Source organism: Mustela lutreola, chromosome 11 (assembly GCF_030435805.1).
Source record: "Mustela lutreola isolate mMusLut2 chromosome 11, mMusLut2.pri, whole genome shotgun sequence".
Classification (NCBI taxonomy): Eukaryota; Metazoa; Chordata; class Mammalia; order Carnivora; family Mustelidae; genus Mustela; species Mustela lutreola.
The window spans coordinates 27,906,992-27,925,415 of NC_081300.1; the positions used below are offsets into that span (position 1 = coordinate 27,906,992).

General features: G+C 41.5%; 1 long non-coding RNA gene across 1 annotated transcript in view; it reads left to right on the forward strand.

Moving 5' to 3' along the window:
* The window catches only part of LOC131811539 (uncharacterized), a 36,365-nt gene that overhangs the window by 4,174 nt on the left and 13,767 nt on the right, over nucleotides 1-18,424 (forward strand). The gene's annotated exons all lie outside the window — the stretch shown is intronic.

Consider the following 18,424-nt stretch of genomic DNA (forward strand, 5'->3'; position numbering starts at 1 on the left):
CATCCTGTTTAAGGCATACTATTGATGCCTGCCTGCTATACCCAAGACACGGTCAAGAGTGACTGTATAAGCATTCTATCACCTAGTTCTCTCCAGAACTCTAGGTGGACGTTGTAGGTATCCTTGTATCCAAGTGTTTATTAACTTGCTCAAGGCCATATAACTAGAAGTGTTAGAAGCCAGAGTTGGACCTGGCAGTTCACAGTACTTTCTGCCATCTTGGTCCCACATTATACACTTAATTATGGGTGAAGAAAGGTTACTTAAACCAAGACAAGTTTTATGATACAGTGTTTTATTATGTCCCTCTGATGGACAACCGGGCTCTGAGAATCCTCACCATTTCCCCTTCCAAGTTTCATCTGAACACAAGCAGGCACTGCTTCCAGAAGAGTGGGCTGTAGGAGTAGGGAGGCTTTGGCCAGCGAGATAAAGTCCATTTCTACTGTTTCCTCCGTTTCTGAAGCACACTCTTTGTTGTAGCTCAGACTCTTGGGAGAATTTAATGTGGAATTCTCATTTTGGCATTTCACTGGGACAAAGGATAGACAACTAAACCCTTCTCTCCTTCTCTCCCATTCAAAGAGTTTATTTTTTTATTATTTTTTCAAACTGAAGATTTGCACAATCAAATACCTTGACTGAGGAATTATGGTGCCCTTACCCTCTCATCTATGCTGATTCACGAACTTTATCATGTCTTTCTCTGTCCTTTTCTTTTTTTCTTCCTATGTTGTGGTTTCTAGAAGTCTTCTGTGATGTGGCAGGTCAAGCCCTTCACCACAATGTAAAAACAGCTTCTTCCAGGATCCTGTCAGTCCACCAAGCCAGTCTCCTTACACACCTGAGAACAGTACTCTCCTCAGGGCACCTATGGCTTCTCCTTGCTCTTATGACTGTAGTTGTGGAGGATGGCGTGAAGGAGAGGAAAATCCAAATGCACACACTCTTATCCTTCTCCCTCTTCTTGTAATTCCATCATATTTCTCCCTCAAGCTCTGTTTTCTTAACCTTTCCGGATAGCAGGGGTCAAAAGAAAAAAAAAAAAAAAATGTGTCCCAAGCCCACTGCCTCGGGAGAGAAAGTCAGAGCATGAGAAGAGAAAATCTGCTTGCCTTGGCAGTGACCGTCAACTGTTCCTCCAAGGCTCTCCATCCTAAATATAGCTTTCTCTCTCCTCAAACCTACAGACGAAGCCTCTCCAACATCCTGAACTGTAGCTCCCACATCTCTAGAATTAAGCAAGTAAATAAAATCCATAAGCTAGTGAAGCCTGCTCCCATCATCCTCCCTGCCATGTAATAATAGTGTCCTTATCATGGTCCAGATGACTGCAGGCCCCAGGTTTCCAGACACTTGAATCTATAGGATTGATGGCTTCATGCACCTGGACCCAAGACCTGGCCCAGACTTCTGCTTCCCAAATCTGGCTGATAATTTCAATTACTTAGGGAACTTTCAAAAAAGCTTTGCCCCCCAAACACCATCCAGAGATTCTGATTCACTAGGTCTATATTTTATTAAAGCTCCTGGCTAATTCTAGTAAGAGCTGGCCAGGTTCAAGAGCCACTAATTCAGACCACTAATTATTGTATCATTCTTAATCTGTATCTTTATCTCTTTATACCCAGACTTTCAGCCTACATTGTATTTTCTCCAGCTATGACTTTTGGGAGAGCCAGCTTTCTGGTCTCAGATTCAACCACTTTCCACATCATTCCTGATTCTGATCTACTCCTCATTAGTCAAATTTGTTGCTATCTATGCTGATGTGATAGGTTTCTTCCAAGAAATCTATAAGTGGGAGATGAGCCTGCTCTAGCAAATTCTGTAAATAGGATGCAAGTCCATTGAGTGGGGTTTGCTGTGTAAGTAGCACCCCTGTAGAGTGATGATCATTGAAAATAAGACATTCACAGTGGTAGCAATAGTCACCAATAGCAGGGAAAAAAGTTGTTCCATATCCATGATCTCACTTGCTCCTAATAAAAGTTTTAATAAGGCCTCGAGAAGGCAAGGGATATGTACAAGGATACATAGGCTTTTTGAGCACAGAACGTAACAGCATGCTGAGCACAGCCATACTTTTGGTGTACTGTAGTGTAGTCAGAAAACTGACATGTTCACAAAGCCCTGAGTTCCTCTCCATCAGAGCTACTACAACATCCCTCAGGAGTTCACACCAGTTCTGGACTGCCCTCCGTCTCTTATGGCAGCTGCTTCTGTCTCCGGCAGCCAGCTCCTCCCGTGCATGCTGGTTGGGATTCAGCTCTCTGGCTTCCTTGATTCTTGCTTCCTTAGAGGTAAGCTTGCCCTGACTGTTCCCCAGTAGTGGAACCTGGTCAGCTCACTGGTCAGCCCACCCAGTGCTCTGAGATGAATGGAACATTCAGACAATAATTCTTAGATATTTGGGACCCAGTATTGTCTGAAGCCAGGGTAAGCATTATGGGGGTTCTGACAGTGTGAGCAGAGGGCTTCCTATCCAAAAATGCCTCCTCTCTCTAGTCTACCTTGGCAGCCTGGAAAAGACAGTCTTCTACATCTGTGTGAGATGTGAATCAGTATCAGCATCATAAGCTGTCCTTCACTGAATACCTACAACGTTCGAGGCCCTGTGCTTTGTGTATTTTGTCTCCCTGCAAGAGACAGGTATGATCTTACAGACTAGGGCATTTGGACTCAATTAATGAATGCATAATTAATGCAGGTTAATGCAGAAATGCAGGAGCATCTCTCCACCCCAAGCTATAGAACCAGAAGGTAAAAGGGCCCGGTCTCCATGTCTCCAAGGCAGGTCAGGTCAGCCTCAGTGTTTGCTCCATGATAGTATCTTTCCTCAGTTCCATCAATATATGATCTATTTAACATAGCACACATCTTTTAAAAAAATACATCAAAGTGATCAGTCACTGACATGCTTCAGCGAGTGACCTTAGTTGATGTGTCCCAGTAATGCTGCTGGAAATCCTTGGGAATTGGAGAGGGGAGAACCACAGATAATCTGGAGGTTGAGCCAAAGCAGGAGTGAGGGTTTGGGTGGGCAGTGCAGAGGGCGAAATTATGGAAATTTCATTTCTTTCCTAATTTCACTTTGACCATTTCTATGGAAACTGTCTTTTACCAAAGCAGTGGCTTTACCAAGGCATTAACCTCACCCCACTAGATAGCCAAGTGCCACCAACTTTGGGGATATCATTCCAACTCCACCAGACAGGACTCAGGTACAGTATCCCTTGGAGATCTGAGCATATGCTTATATGTTTGTCTGCTCTATTCAACTGGGAACCTCTACAAATCAAAACTATTATTTATATGGCTTTTCTCTAGCATTGGCTAGAGAAATTGCATTGGCCACACAGTCAACATTACTCAGGTTGGATTGAAAAGGTGAATGGAGGAAGGAATCAAAATAACCTTTGTTTAACACCAATACTCAGAAGCCAGCCCATCCAGTCCCTGTCTATTTCCAAAGGCTCCTCAGAAATCGGCCTGGTCCTGATGTCTAGAAGCTTTGCTGATTGATTTACCAGGGATTCTTGAAGACTATCGATTAGGTAAATAGAATGCTAACAAGTTGGACTAGTGAGCCAGAGAACATCAATAGCTGAGATAAGCTTGAATCAGCGACTTCTACTGGTTATAGCACAGGTAATTTGTCTTTATATTTACTTAGTATTGATGTTAAAGAGAACAATTATTCATTCATTTTATAGCTTACCTCAAACCTACCCCCTCCAAAAATTACATCAAGTGCCTTAGATATTAAAGAGATAAAGCTAAGAGTTTTGCTTCTTTCTCATAATGGAAGGAGATGAATTGAGAACAAATAATTCCCATCATCTCTACTTACTATGCTCTTCTTGAAAGAGTCCCCATTCATCTTGTTAAAAATATTTTTAATCTCAGATAAGAGAAAACAATTAGCAAATTGTTTAGTCTGTCCGTTTGACACGAATCTCTAAGATTTCAGAATAAAGCTAGGCTAAGTTGCCACAGGTAGATTAATACAAAAGATTGATAATCAAGGGACCTATGTTTAATCTTGAAAGGAGGTGTGAAACAAACCCACTAGTCATAGGCTTATGTATGTCTACCATATTCAGACTCTCAAATACATCCACCTCCTTGCTATCTAGCTCAGGATTCTTCCACATCTTTATGTTCTTTTTCTTGTCTTACTGAGGCTTACTAACATGGTCGAAAGGAAAATCATTTATGGGCCCAAGTTACTAGGGAGGATGAATGCATGGATAATAAAGAGATAATTGCAATTTTAATCTATAAATTCTATCTGGGCCTACATGAGAACTGTGCTAAAAACAGATCAAATGGACCCCAATCCAAAATAATTTCTATAACACAACTAACCTATGAAATGAACCCTAATCTCCCCATCTTCCCAAAGAACTGTACAAAGCAGGACTGTACTATTTGCAAAAATCTCAGGTTCCCAAATTTCATCAGTTTACCCCCATGCCCTTGTGTATCTCTAATCATGATCCTACTTCAGTTATTTCCTACCATTGCGGGTAGGTACCATCACTGGTGTTTCCTAGAATTTTCTTTGAGTCTCCTGAATATGTAGTTCTTGTGTTTATGTTGTTCCCTCTTCCTGGAATAATACATTCCTCTCTTTAACTCCTGAATCTCTTAACTTTCACCTTGTTATACCAACCCCTAACCTTGGATCTCAGCTCAACTATCCCTCGCTTAAGGAAGCCTCTTCTATCTCCACTGCAGCTGGTATTTGGACTGTCTCTTAAGTCTTCTCACTTCCTCCTGTATTTTCCATTGGTGTCATTTGCAAATATATCTGTATCTTGCATTACTTGGCTAATGTCTTTTCCCCTGGTAGACCATAAACCCTCTGAGGGCCAGGACCAGGTCTGTCTTTGTACATCATCGTACTCTAGCCCTGGGCCCTAGTATCTAGATCCTCAGTAAGCTGTTTTAGAAGACAGGAAAATAGATGACTGGAAAGACAAAAGAAAAAAAAAATAAATGCATCGACTTAAAAACAGTCTCCTTCTTGTGATTCTTCCTTCACTTTGTAGGATGGATGAACATGTCATGAACTATTTTCTCTCTGCCTAAAAGAGGTAAATTTGCTCTTTGGATGAAGCATTATAAGAAACAGTGGGTGTGGAGGAGTGTGGGCACAAGCCGAATGTGTGCTGTACCTCTTTTGAAGCACCTTCCCCACATCTTCCCAAGAAGTTCAGCTCTTAACACAGGAACTAAGTCAGTTTTTACCTCTTCTTTGAAGTCTGCCTTGATAACTAATGCCCTCACAAATGTGTTCCTTCTGTAGACTCTTAAAGCACATATTTGTCACATCAGAGAACATGGGCTTTAAACAGGCCCTGTTCCACAACCTGTCCAGTGCAGTAACTCTATGACTATAGCCCTCAGAGATGTCATTCACCTTCTTTTGCCAGATGACTCCACTTTTACTGGATTGAGAAGTGTTCCTCATGTCAGCCTAACATCTCTGTCTTTGATGATCCCATGCTTTGATCCCATTCGTGTTCCCCAGAGGCCCCAAATGACATCTACTCCTCCTTGCCCTTTACTGTCCTTCTGATACTTGGATACAGCTATCACACCTACTCACTTTCTCCCATCTACTGTCCATTCTACTCCCACAGTGTCCTCAGTTCTATGCTCCATGTGTGTCTGTCTCATCCCCTCATACAGACTGCAAGCTCTGGGAAGGAACAATTTCCCTTCTCCCTCTTTTATATACTTCTCAGACCCAAAACTTGGCTGAGAACACAGTGGGCATGATTGCTGAATAAAAAGTGAGTAAGTATAGTGAAGAAATTTATGTTGGAAAAAAAAAAATGGAGATTATGTGGGCTGGAAACCCAAGAAGAATGGGATTGCCCTCTCTTCCCACGGTGGGCAAAGTTTAATTGGTCAATGTGAAGATTTTTCACCACCCCACATTAGGCTCTTTTCTTCCAACAAAGAAATACAAAATGTTCATTTGGTAGGTGAAGAGAAAATTATTTTTATGCCAGTTGGTATGAGAATAAAAGACTAAAGAGAACTCTCACTGAAAGCCATAGGAACTGAGAAGACAAAGACAATTTAAAATTTAACACACACAGAAAAAGATGAGGAAGGAAGGGGCATAAAGGAGGTGATGGTATGGAATTCGGAACATGGTTAGGCAAAAAAGAGTGCCACTTTTCTGGTATCCCCTAGTCCCAGTGGATGCATTTGGTTTAATGCAGAAAATGACTGAAAAATTACTAGGTCACTGAGTGTGAAATTTATACTCTTTGCTCCTTGCTTTCTCCTATCTTATAATTGTATCGACCTAAACAGTAAAAATATTGCTATTGTCTTCTTTATTATGGCACCTTTGAAGAGGGAACTGCTGTGTCTCAGTAGATTTCTTTTCCTAGATAAATCTTTTCCTTGTGATAAATAAATTTCCTAATAGGGTTTTATTTAAATAACACGAAGCTGGGAGTGAGGCAGAAATCAAAAGATGACCCATTAAGCCTTGTAATAGGAAAGTGGTGTGTGTCAGCGGCATTGCCACATCCAGAGAAGTCACATCAATTAGACACTTAATGTGTGACCCGTCACATAAACCAGTCCAGCCCCATACCCCTCATGCTCCCACTATCGATCGTCGCCCAGATATTTGGAATTGAACTGAGCTGCCTAATTATCAAGCACACAGAGCTATGCTGGTCCTGCCATTGGGAGACTGAACGACAGCCTCCTTCGGAGGAGTTTCCCTCACAGTGATGAACATGCTCTTCCCGTGACCTTGGGCTGCGAGTGTATTTGTTTTACAATCAACCCTATCTGAGCCACAGGGTGTTCCCGGGAATCAGAGAAATCAGAAATAGCAATCGTTCAGTGCATCTCAGTGACATACCTTGTGATTCTGGGGCTTTATCCAGGATGGTTTTTAGCAACATTTACTCATTTTGGAGACAACACTCTCTAAATCAGGTTTTTACACATTTCTCTGGCTTTTTGGCCACCCCAGGTCATGGGGATTTTCCTTGTCCTGACCTTTCTTAGAATATCATCTGCTCTCTGGACTCTGTTCAAAGGTATGTGCTCTGTCTTTTTGGCTCTGCTGTCCTTCCCTAGGGGTGCTGTTAACTTGTTTTGCTTTTGTCTCAAGTCTTCATTGGTATGCAGCACACGGTGGGACACATAGCAGATGCTCAATAAAAAGTTGATAAAATTGCTCCTTTTGACTACTTTTGATTTCTTCCCCTACCTTAAGCAGTCATTGTTTCCATCATTGATGGATTTAGATGTTGCCTTTTGCCAAATTACCTAGGCACACAAAATACCGGGAGGCAGCTTTCAGATCCCCTGGCATTTTCATTTAGCTAAGTTATGCCTAGTTAGTTCTCTTAATCTTCTTCTATGTTCCACTTCTTGCCTTTAATTTTTTACAATCTAGAGATGACAGCACCTTGGATAATTCTAGGGAAACATTTGGGGAAATGCCCAGGAGAGGAGAGTGCTGACGCCAAGAGGGGTAATGTTTATGCAGTCTCCCTGTTCACTGCATTCACTGCACGATGAGTCAGAATTGAAATGCATGGTGCAACCCACGGACAACTGTTGCTGCCTGTCTCTGTTTGATCTTTGCTGTGCTGATCCAGGAATGGATGCACTGGTCTACCACCTAGGAGGCCCATTGATATATTTCCATTCATCCCTAGGAGGAGATTGGGATGTGTCCAGCTAATCAAAACACAGAATAGGGAAAAGGGGATTGTTAGCAACCTGTTTTAAACAACAGAATCAGTTTCTCTCTGTGCGACATGGTCAACAGGCCCAATCCGCCACTTTTGGTATGCTGCAAAGGTCTCATGTGGCTGTTCTCCTCTGCCTGGGAACTTTTCCATGTACTCCCCATTATGTGGCTTTTCTCCCATTTGATATCATCCCCAGACTGAATCATGTGTTTCTGATCAGGCAAAGCTTCCCAGTGAACGGACAGTCCTTCCAAATATGATCTGTGTCCAAATGGACAGGGAACACGAAGCACCTTTTTTAAAAGCACAAAAGCAAAATGAGCACAGAGACATTGAGAACGTAGTGAGACTCCGTTATAAACTACCTCAATCTAGCATGGATTGTATCATAAGTCCAATCTTTTCTCTTGAGGCAACAACAGGTTCATCCCTGACACAGGAGGTCAGGAGCCTGACACAAATGAAAACCTCTGGTCCTAGCGTTCCAGTCGGTTGCTCTGAATTCAAAGTAGGGGGCTAAAACCATCCTATGACTAGTCATGTAAAAGGAACATAGAGTCTCATAACTGGCCTGAATGTAAAGGAAATGGGAGACAGAATGATACAGAAAACAGATGCCTCGGCCAGACTTCTAGAGCCTGAGCTATCAGTTTTTTTTTTTCTTTCTTTCTTTCTTTTTTTTTTTTTTTTTTTTTTTTTTTTAATAGTGTGGTTTTGGGCAAGCCACTCAACCTCTCTGGGTATTGGTTTCTTTATGAATTAGAGCAAATTGTTACTGTCCTATCCATCTCCCAAACCAGTTATGAAGCACATAGAATTGCAGCATTTTAGAATTGATAATGACTTTGTTGAGTCTAACATTCTTCTGTGACAGATGAAATAATTGAGGTCCAGAGCTGCCAAGGCTGAAACAGTAGAATTAGAACTTTAGGAGGAACAGTGGGGACCATGATCATAATCACAGCCACATGGTGTGCTAGAAGTGACCTTAGGACAGACCTGGTACAATATGTTTATTTTATAATAAGAAAACTGAAGCCCAGAGATAGAGAGGAATTAAGGGATTCACGGGAGGACTGGGCTTGCCACTTGGGTGTTTAGATCTACTGTCATCTAGTCCAAGTGAGATGAACTAGGTATCAGGCTTTGGAGAAGTCCAAATTTTTATTTAAAGGTATATGAACGTGTAAAAGGACTAAATAGTGGATGCACATTTTAAACCTTGTAAATAATTTCCATAGGCATCTCACAAACCAGAACTTCAAAGCGAAGTCATGTCGTCCACTCTGGGCTTCCTGTAGGCTGTGGGCCAGTGCATCTCAGATCTGGTGGAGGAGCAGGGAAGCTTCTGCCAGAGAAACCATCTCAATGCCCTGGATGGTGTGCCAGTGTAGACATCACTGTCAGTATGATGGCAAAGAGCCTCAACTCGTGAAGTCTATCTGTGCCTCTTACGGGCTTCCCACTCAGCTGATGTGCTATGGGAATGATGGCATGAGACCTTGTTTTGCAGGGAGCTTATAGCTCTGTGAGTGTGGGGGAACTGGGCCGGGGCACACAGGACAATGGGATGAGAACAAAGGCAGGTCTTGAAAGGTGCTGTCATGGAGGCAAAACTGCTAAAAGGACTTTGGAGTTGAATACAATAATTCTAAATGGTCTGTCATGGGAAGGCTCTGTAGTCGTATTTATGTTTACAATGAGTCTTGAAGACTGAGTAGATGGTAAGTAGGGCATGGAAGTAGATAAAGAAAAAGGCTAAACTAAAGATTCAAGAGGACCAAAGAATCAGAATATAATGTACCTCCCTGTGTCAAGGCTTTCCGGTAAACTATAGTTATTATAATACCATGGTATTAGTTAGGGCAGATGAAGGAGAACTGGATATAGAGCCAGAAACAGATGCTCTTCTTTTCTGGATTCCTGATCTTTGACAAAGGTGACCCTGAACAGTCACAGGGGAAGGAAGGATTGTCCCATACTTGGGAGTAGAGATAACTGATTACCCAAATGGAAAGAAAATTAAGTCAGATATTAGATCCCTACTTCATTCCCTGAACACACAACAATGTCAGATAAAGATCTCAATATGAAAAGCAAAACTCTTTTTTAAAAGGAAATGTCAGCAAAAATTAGGGTAGGTAGGATTTTTCAATATTGATATTTATATTAAATTTCAAAACTCTAATTTATCAAAAAATGTCATTAAGAAGATGATGCCATTAAAAGAAAATTTATACTCAGAGAAGATATCTGCAACTCATAAAACCATCAAAAAATTGATACTTCGCACATATATTTCTAAACGGGTAAAAATAAAAAAGAAGACAACCCAACAGAAAAGAAGACAAACATGAATATGCAGTTCACAAAAGAGGAAAAAAAATCACAATAAATGTGTAAGTAGAAGTTCAACTCTTACTATGAGGGAAATGCAGATTAAACTATAGTGAGATACAGTGTCTCACCCATGATATTTGCAATCATTTCACTGACAATTCCAAGTGTTGGCAAGGAAGCAGATCAATGGGATCGCTCATCTATTGTTAATGAGAGTGTAAACTAGCACCACTAATTTGGACAGCAATTTTCCCTAGATGAACACTCATAGTGAGGTCAAGAATACACATATATGAATCACAGCATAGAGAAAAATTGGAGAAAACCCACAGTTCTGTCAGAGAAGACTGAGTAAATAAACCAGAATGGTCCTGCAACGGAATGATACAGAGCACTGTATGAATGAACTAAAGGATATGTATGGATCAATCTCACAAATTCAGCCCAGAGGTGATGGTTGGTTTGCTCGAGAACTGGAAATGGCAGGGTAATAGAACAAAAATATACTGAGCCGTGCTTCTGTAAAGAACCAGAGGGCATCATGTGCATGATGCAGTGTGAGCTGGGCTTCTCTACTTACCATCTGACTGCTGGACGCACGAAGAGTCATCACTAGAGAGCAGAGCCTCTGCCTTTTTTTCTCCATCTCTCTGGCACCAATCAGAGTTCCTGCTATGGAGTAAGTTCTCGATTATGTATTTTTAAGTGAATGAGTAAATGCCAAAACCAACCAATTCTACCTCTTTATAAGGATAAGCACAGAAAGATATAATAATATGCTCTTTGGAGTTGTTCTTACTACATTCATTTCCTGACCAGACGACTTTATCTATTTCTCAATCTCTCTGGATCTTCACAGAGTGAAACCATTACTGGATCCATCCTTTTGGCAACATTCCTGGGATTTGTCTCTTCCTTCTTGCATCCAGAATACCTGCTTGTCAAGACTCTTCTAGATCTTACCCTATATACCTCCTCATCTGGCTATTCATTGGTATCTTATATAATAAATTGGTTTTCATAAATACAGAACTTCCCTGAGTTCTGTGAGTTATTCTACTAGTGAATTACTGAGCCTGAAAAGATTGTTGGCAGCCCCAAATTTTTAAGCAGCCACAAATGCTTGGGGTTACCTGGGACCACACTGTGGTGAGCATCTGAAGTGGGAGCAGTCTTATGGGACTGAGCCTTTAACTTGTGGGGTCTCTACCAAATCTGGTTGAATAGATTCAGCCAGAACTGAAATGAATTGCTGGACACTGAGTTGGTGTCAGAGAGCTGATGTTGAAGAAGAGTATAGGGGTGAAGTAAAGTATCAACGAACTGGTCAGTGCATATTTATGTAGTAAAGAATATGTGTAGGACACTCTTCCAGGCATTACGGACATAATAAGTTTAACAACAACAACAATAACAATAACAACAAAGATAGTGAAAAATTTTGACTAGAGAATTACATAGAGGGCTCTAACATACGTCGACTCTTTTAATCCTGAGAACAAAATGGGAATATTATAGCTTATGGAATTTAGTGGACCAGCAAATTGTAGCTGTTTGTATGTGCAGATTTCATAATGAATGTCTGCTTTCTTAGGAGAGGAGAGCCTTATAGGATGAGCCGATCCCCACCCTGGGGACTATAGTTTCAGGATGCCTGAGGTCTCATAGAATCAGATATCGCTGTCACACAAAATCTGTTCTTGTCATCACCTCGCAAATTGTCCCTTCTGGATCCTCTGTGCAGTTTGTATAGAGATGACTTTATAGTTTTTTGATCTCATGATACCTGGAATTTCTCAGGCCTTTTGAATAACCAGAAGGAACCACAAGGCCATAATCTGTCTGGGTCAGGGACTCGGGAACCCTTTCAAAGGCCTCATAAAGGGGAGTGAGAATCCTTTCAGCAGAAATTAAATCATAGCATTTTATTTTTATCAGATACTTGCTATCATTTTCCCCCTCCCTTTGCTGCCATGAAAATTGAGAAACTGGGAATCCAATTACAAAGGCGAGATAAAAAGGAAAGATAGTAAAACATTTTAATTGGATGGAAGAGACGCTGAATTGTGTTCTCTTGCTCTGTGCTGCAAGTGCTCTGTGTGTCACAGCAGCGGAGGGGGCATCACTGGATACAGGGACAGTAAGGTGACACGAGGAAAACAGGAACAGCCATGGCAGTATTAGTATCAATAAGGGACCATCATCGCTGCATTTCAGCCCCCTAGCATTATTGATTTGCCCCTGACCATTTGAACCAACATGCTGACAGTCAGAATGTAGCCCAAATAAGAAACACCCAGCTCTTCGGTGGGGCTCATTTCAGATGTAGATTCTCAGAGCAGGGAGAGCTGTTATTAAACAAATTTTGATAAATGAAGGCAGCTTTGCAGCAGGTTGTGGGGGTGGGTGTGGGTGCTTCTCTTGGAGTTTGATCAGGGCTTTGCTTATGAGAAAAAGCAACAGAGGTTTCCCTGGGTGGCTCAGTTGGTTAAGCATCTGTCTCTGGTTGCAGCTGAGGTCATGGTCTCTGGGTGGGGAGATGGAGCCCGCTCCGGGCTCCGCACTCAGCGTGAGTCTACTTGAGATTTTCTTCCTTTTCCTTTGCCCCTCCCCACTCACTCTGTCTCTCTCCCTCTAAAATAAATAAATCAATCTTCTTAAAAAAGCAACAGAATCACAAAGGTTTTTAAGCAGCACCAAAGGACAATCTGATAGGACTACTTTGAAGAAAAGTGGTAAAGTAACCTATGCTTGGGGGCACTACTCATCTGCGAGATTTATGTTCTATGTCCAGTTTTCTGACACTAACGACTGTCAGACTTGGCAACTCATCAGGGCTTTGGAGACCAGGGACATTCTGATCTCAAAGAAAGACTGATGAAAGGATGTTTCAATGGCCTTTGGCTACATAGAAAGGTTGGTAGATTGAGAGGTACCTGCTTTGGTATGATATCAAGAAGTGGGTTTAGAAGTTCTTTCTCCCAAGGACAAAGTTTAAGCACTGGAACACACTGTCATGGGAAAGTGTCTGGAATTAGGATAAATTCTTGATTGCCTTTCCAATTCTGTTCATTGCTAAATCCTGCCCAGTTTGTCTCCTAAGCATGTCTCAAATAATTGCTTCTCTCCATCCTAATCATCAACACTCTGGTACAAACAGGCACCATTTTTCTACAGGACGCTTGCTAAATAACCTTCTCTCTGGCTCCCTGAATTGCTCTGACTGCTCTCAAAAGAGAGCATTTTCGCCAAAGCTATCTCAAAACATAAATCTGATCATGTCCTTTTGTTCACCAATTAAAACTCTACAGGGCCCAGCATGGACTGGTCCTGTTCACTTCTCTGACCTTGACTTTAAACCACGCTCTCCCTCCTTAATCTCCTTCCTCGTCACATGACTTGCCATCTCTCTCTCTCTCTCCTTTGTGGAGGTGGGTCTCCCCGTTCTGTGTGTCCCCCACAATACTCTACCTCTGGTTCCCTCCTTCTTCTCCTTCATAGCTCAGCTAAGCCTCCTTTGTCCAGCAAGGTATCACCTGTTCACCCTTACCTCATAGTACCAGCAACTGCTTATGGCTGCATTCTTTTTAAAAAAATTTTTTTAAAGATTTTATTTATTCACTTATTTATTTGAGAGAAAGAACAAGTGAGCATGAGCAGGAAGGAAGGAGAGAGGGAGAGGGAGAAGCAGACTCCCTGCTGAGCAAGGAGCCCACTGTAGGACTTGATCCCAGAGCCCTAATATCATAACCTGAGCTGAAGGCAGATGCGTAACCAACTGAGCCCTGCAGGCACCCCCTTTTTTAAAAAAATTTAAAAAAAAATGTCGGTTAGTACAGTCAATTCCCCTTATTCATGTTGAGTTAAAGAATAGCGAACTATTGTTTCTAAGGGAAATGCAGGGTAGGTTCCTATGACCCTCTGGTCACAGTTTTTGTCAATCAATGAATACATGATCTTGTTTTATAGGTGGTTCTGTTTAAAGACATTTTATTTAATATATAGTGCTGATTTCTTAACATGGATCTCTTAGACAACTGTACTGTTTGTTATTCCATCCTGAAGGAAGCTTATTTGCTTTCCTCATAAGGTACATCACAGTTTTCTTGCACTGGAAAGTGCCTTGCACTCTAAAGTGCCTGTCCTCTAGACAGGACTTCAGCTCCATGCTTGGGACCATTTAAAACAGTAAATTCACCAACAAAAAGCACAAAAATGCAAAAAAAAAAAAAATCTTGACACCAACTAGACCACAAAAAAGATACTTTTTACAGTATGAAAGAACTTAACAAATTATTCAAACTCAGCTGGGAAGAGCATGTCTGGTGACTCAAATTTTTGCTGCTCTGTGCATGTCTGAAAGTCTTCAAAGGCATTGCAAGTATTGATTTGGGGGTTACAAATACATTTTAGCAAGCAGGCAAATTCACAAATATGAAATCGATACATGATGAGAATCAACTGTATTTTATACTCCACTAGATTATAAACTCTGTGAAGGTTGTTTGGTTCCTTTACGCTTTCCATTTGACTCAACAGTGCTTAACAGTGCCTAGAAAGTGGCAGGTACTCAATAAGTAGATGCTTGGTGGATGAATACATGTGAGAGATGACTGAGGCTGGATACTGGAAAAAAAAAAAAATAGCAGTCTAGGTCAGTTACCTGTTCCTTTAAAGAAACAGCCTAGGAGTACCTGGGTGGCTCAATGGGTTAAACCTCTGCCTTCAGCTCAGGTCACGATCCGAGTCCTGTGATCAAGCCCCACATCGGGCTCCCTGCTCAGCAAGGAGCCTACTGCTCCCCATGCCTGCTGCTCCCCTTGCCTGTGCTCTTTCTCCCTCTGACAAATAAATAAACACAATCTTTAAAAAGAAATAGAAAGAAATAGCCTAACCTTCAACAATCCATCCTTGCGTTCTCTGTCTGAGGGGGAATTCTGAAATGGATGATGAGGAGGATGACTCAGAATAGTTCACCAGTATCACTATCAAAGGTTGTCATGGGGCTGTTTTACCTGATATATAATCATTCATTGACTACACATATTTACATCATAGACCACTTAACAGGTTGCGAGAGTTGGTATCACTCAGATCCATGTTATGATTTTCCTAAAGTGACATGCATTAAAGGCCAACTCAAAGACTAGGACTTTTGGTATCTGACTTCCATACCAGTGCTTTCCCCATACCACAGGATCCCCTTTCAAATAAACAGTGGTTATGGCTTATATTTTTATCAGTCTACCAATTACTGCACAGGAAAAGCATTTCTAATTCAGAATCATTACCATCCAAGAGACCAAGAAAGTTGTATTCTAATTTTTACCACCTAACATAACAGCTTTAGGACCCAGAGCTCACAAATATACCTTAAATTATCTACATTGGTGGAACTTTTCCATCAGCTCTTCCACAAACAGTCCAAAGGATGCTAACCTGAACCTTAGTGAGGGTAGATATTCTACCCTCATAAGCAGGATAACCAATTCTCTAATTTTTCAAGGATCTTCTTGCTTCATTTTACCTTCCATACACTCTGGAATGAAAGTAGGGTAGATACTTATACCCACCTTCATTTGTGGATGGACAGGTCATGTGGTCTCCCACACACTTCCCAGGGCTACTAGGAAGAATGAGATAGCATATGGAAAAGCTTGCCACCAGCACAAAGTAGTTTCTCAAAAAATACCTGCTGATCTGTTGGCCCAGAGAAGTGACTGCCCAAAGTCACATAAGCAAAACAGAGAGGGAGGTGGTTTCTTTACCACTGTGTAATTGCTTCTGGATAAGCCAAAGTTTAGGGATGCAAAACACGATCCTGAAATGCTGCTCTAAGAATATAAGGCACCACCCTGGCGACAGATCAACAAGTCTGAGATAACAGTCAAAGGACAGTCAGAGGGATATTTCTTCCCAGATAGGCCCTGCGACCTACCAAATCACCCAGAGGAAACTTTGCTGTGCCCAGGTAAGCCAGAGGTGTCGGACAGACCCGACTTCATAGAATGCATCTTTAATCATGTCTTCTCTGTCCTTTAATGCACTGAGCATAGCTAAGTTGATCATATGTCTTGGTTTGCCTAGGACAGAGCCAGTTAATATCTGTTGTTCTGGCATTATTAATATTTTTTATTAAAGTTTTTATTTATTTATTTGACAGAGAGAGAGAAAGAAAGCACAAGCAGGGGGAATGGCAGTCAGGGGGAGAGGAAGAAGCAGGCTTCCCACTGAGCAGAGAGAGGAGACTGATGTGAGGCTCAATCCCAGGACCCAGAGATCATGATCTGAGCTGAAGGCACACGCTTAACTAACTGAACTACCCAAGTACCCTGATTGTTTTGGCGTTATTATTAATACTGCCCATTTCTACTCTCCAGTTTTTTTTTTCTTTTTCTCACTCTTGATAAATTATATGATCACCTTACCCATAGGCTACACCATCAAACCTGCTCAGCCTGTAATCCAACACATCACCCATCTGCCAAAAACCTGTCCATACACCTGTTCTTTCCTTTCTTTCCGACATCTACTGGTCAGCTGATGGGCCTTCCACTGTCCACAATCCATGCCACATTCTTTTTCATCTGTTTATATTATCTGTAATTTGCTTCAAAATGCATTAGACATAGACCGCATAATGGGTACATAGGTGTTAACTCTAATCTCTACTCTAAAGACTATTGATTAAAATTTGTAATTCCTTATTCAGGAATACACACTCCAGAGGTTAGTTAGCATTCAAAAGACTCTAGTCAGAAACCATAACTTTAGAGGCACTTAGTACAGGCCTTTAACTTTCTTTATTTCTGGTTATGACCAGTGGCTTTGTGAATTAGAATCATGGGTGGTAAAAACCATTTTTTTTTTTTACTGACAGCTAGAAATGTGGGATTTTTTGCATTGTTTTCAGGTAGGCCTGCCCTTGCAAAAACAAAGGATAAGCAGTTAGTGAGGAAAAGAAGCAGCAGCCACCACAGAAGCAGCAGCAGCTTTGGAATGGTGTCCCTGGGGTTAGGAATCCAAATGGGTCCTGTGTCTTTGTTTATCAGACTAAAAGGTTACTGAAGTCCTGTCACTAGAACATTGCTCCATCTGTTTCAGTATGTTTTTGTACAAGGACAGAGGAACATGACCCGTGTTGTTCACGGCACAGGTTATGTGACTGTTTTCATACGCGCCTACAAATAAACTTGTTTGTGTATGGCAGAATTCAAGACTCCATGAAAGCCTGACTACCTTGTAAATTATAACATGGAAGCAAGTTACTAGTTAAACAGACCTATGAGCCTCTCCTACCTCTAACTTTGGAGGCTACCAGTACCTACCAAAAATCACTGAATACTTGGCATGGGTCAGTCTGCAAAGAGTTCCAGGCACTGTTGCATGTTTTTTTTCCTGACTATATTGCCTTGTCTTCCCATCCCCCACTCCAATTCATTTCTATCCTTCAAAGCCTAGTTCAAGTGCCCCTCATTAGTCAAAGGCCCTTCTGACGATTCTAGTCTTTTGGATTTCTGTTCTGAACTCTTATACCACTTAGAGCTACATATACAATCCAAGACATGCTTGGTTTGTTTTTTTTTTTTTTCTCCTATCATTATTATTTCTTCCTCTAGTTATTTTTGTATACACACTTTTTAAAAACTGTACTATAAACATTCTGGGTGTGGCAATGTCTTCTTCTCTTGGACAACTTTAATGCCTGACCCAAAGGTAAGCACGTATCTTAGGCTCAGTAAATACTTGCTGACCGGTCAACCTACTTAAGGTTGACTTACTGAGCCCAACAAGCCTTGAGCCTCCATGTATTTGGACTGGAGGCAAGGTGGAGGCCAATTGAAGGATGCTGAATTCTGGGCTGTGGGTTTAGATTTGGTGATGGAGAAAACTGGGAGCTATCACAGGCAGTTATTGTTACATTTCCATGTGAAATATGGGGCCAAAGGAACAGTCCCAGAACATCTGTCCAGGGCAGGAGGCCAATGCATATCCTCCAGATGTTACTCAGGGATCTATGAATACACTCTTCCTGCTCTATTGGCAAGGAGGTAGCAGAGGGGAGGAGGCAAGATCCGGGGGGAAAACTGATGAAATGAAGAGACATTATAAGGCACACCTTCAGAGAGCAGTCGATTTATAGGTTCTGAATATTGCATTATAAATATCAGCATCTTAGAATCTCAGAGTGAGAAAGGGCCCTTAGAGATCATCTGGTCCAACCTCCTGCCCAATGCAGAATTATTAACTACGGCAGGCTGATGTTAATAAGGATCCCCTGCTGCTTCCTCTGGAAAGCTCCATTTTTCAACAGTCTCTTGCTCACCTTTATATCCGGT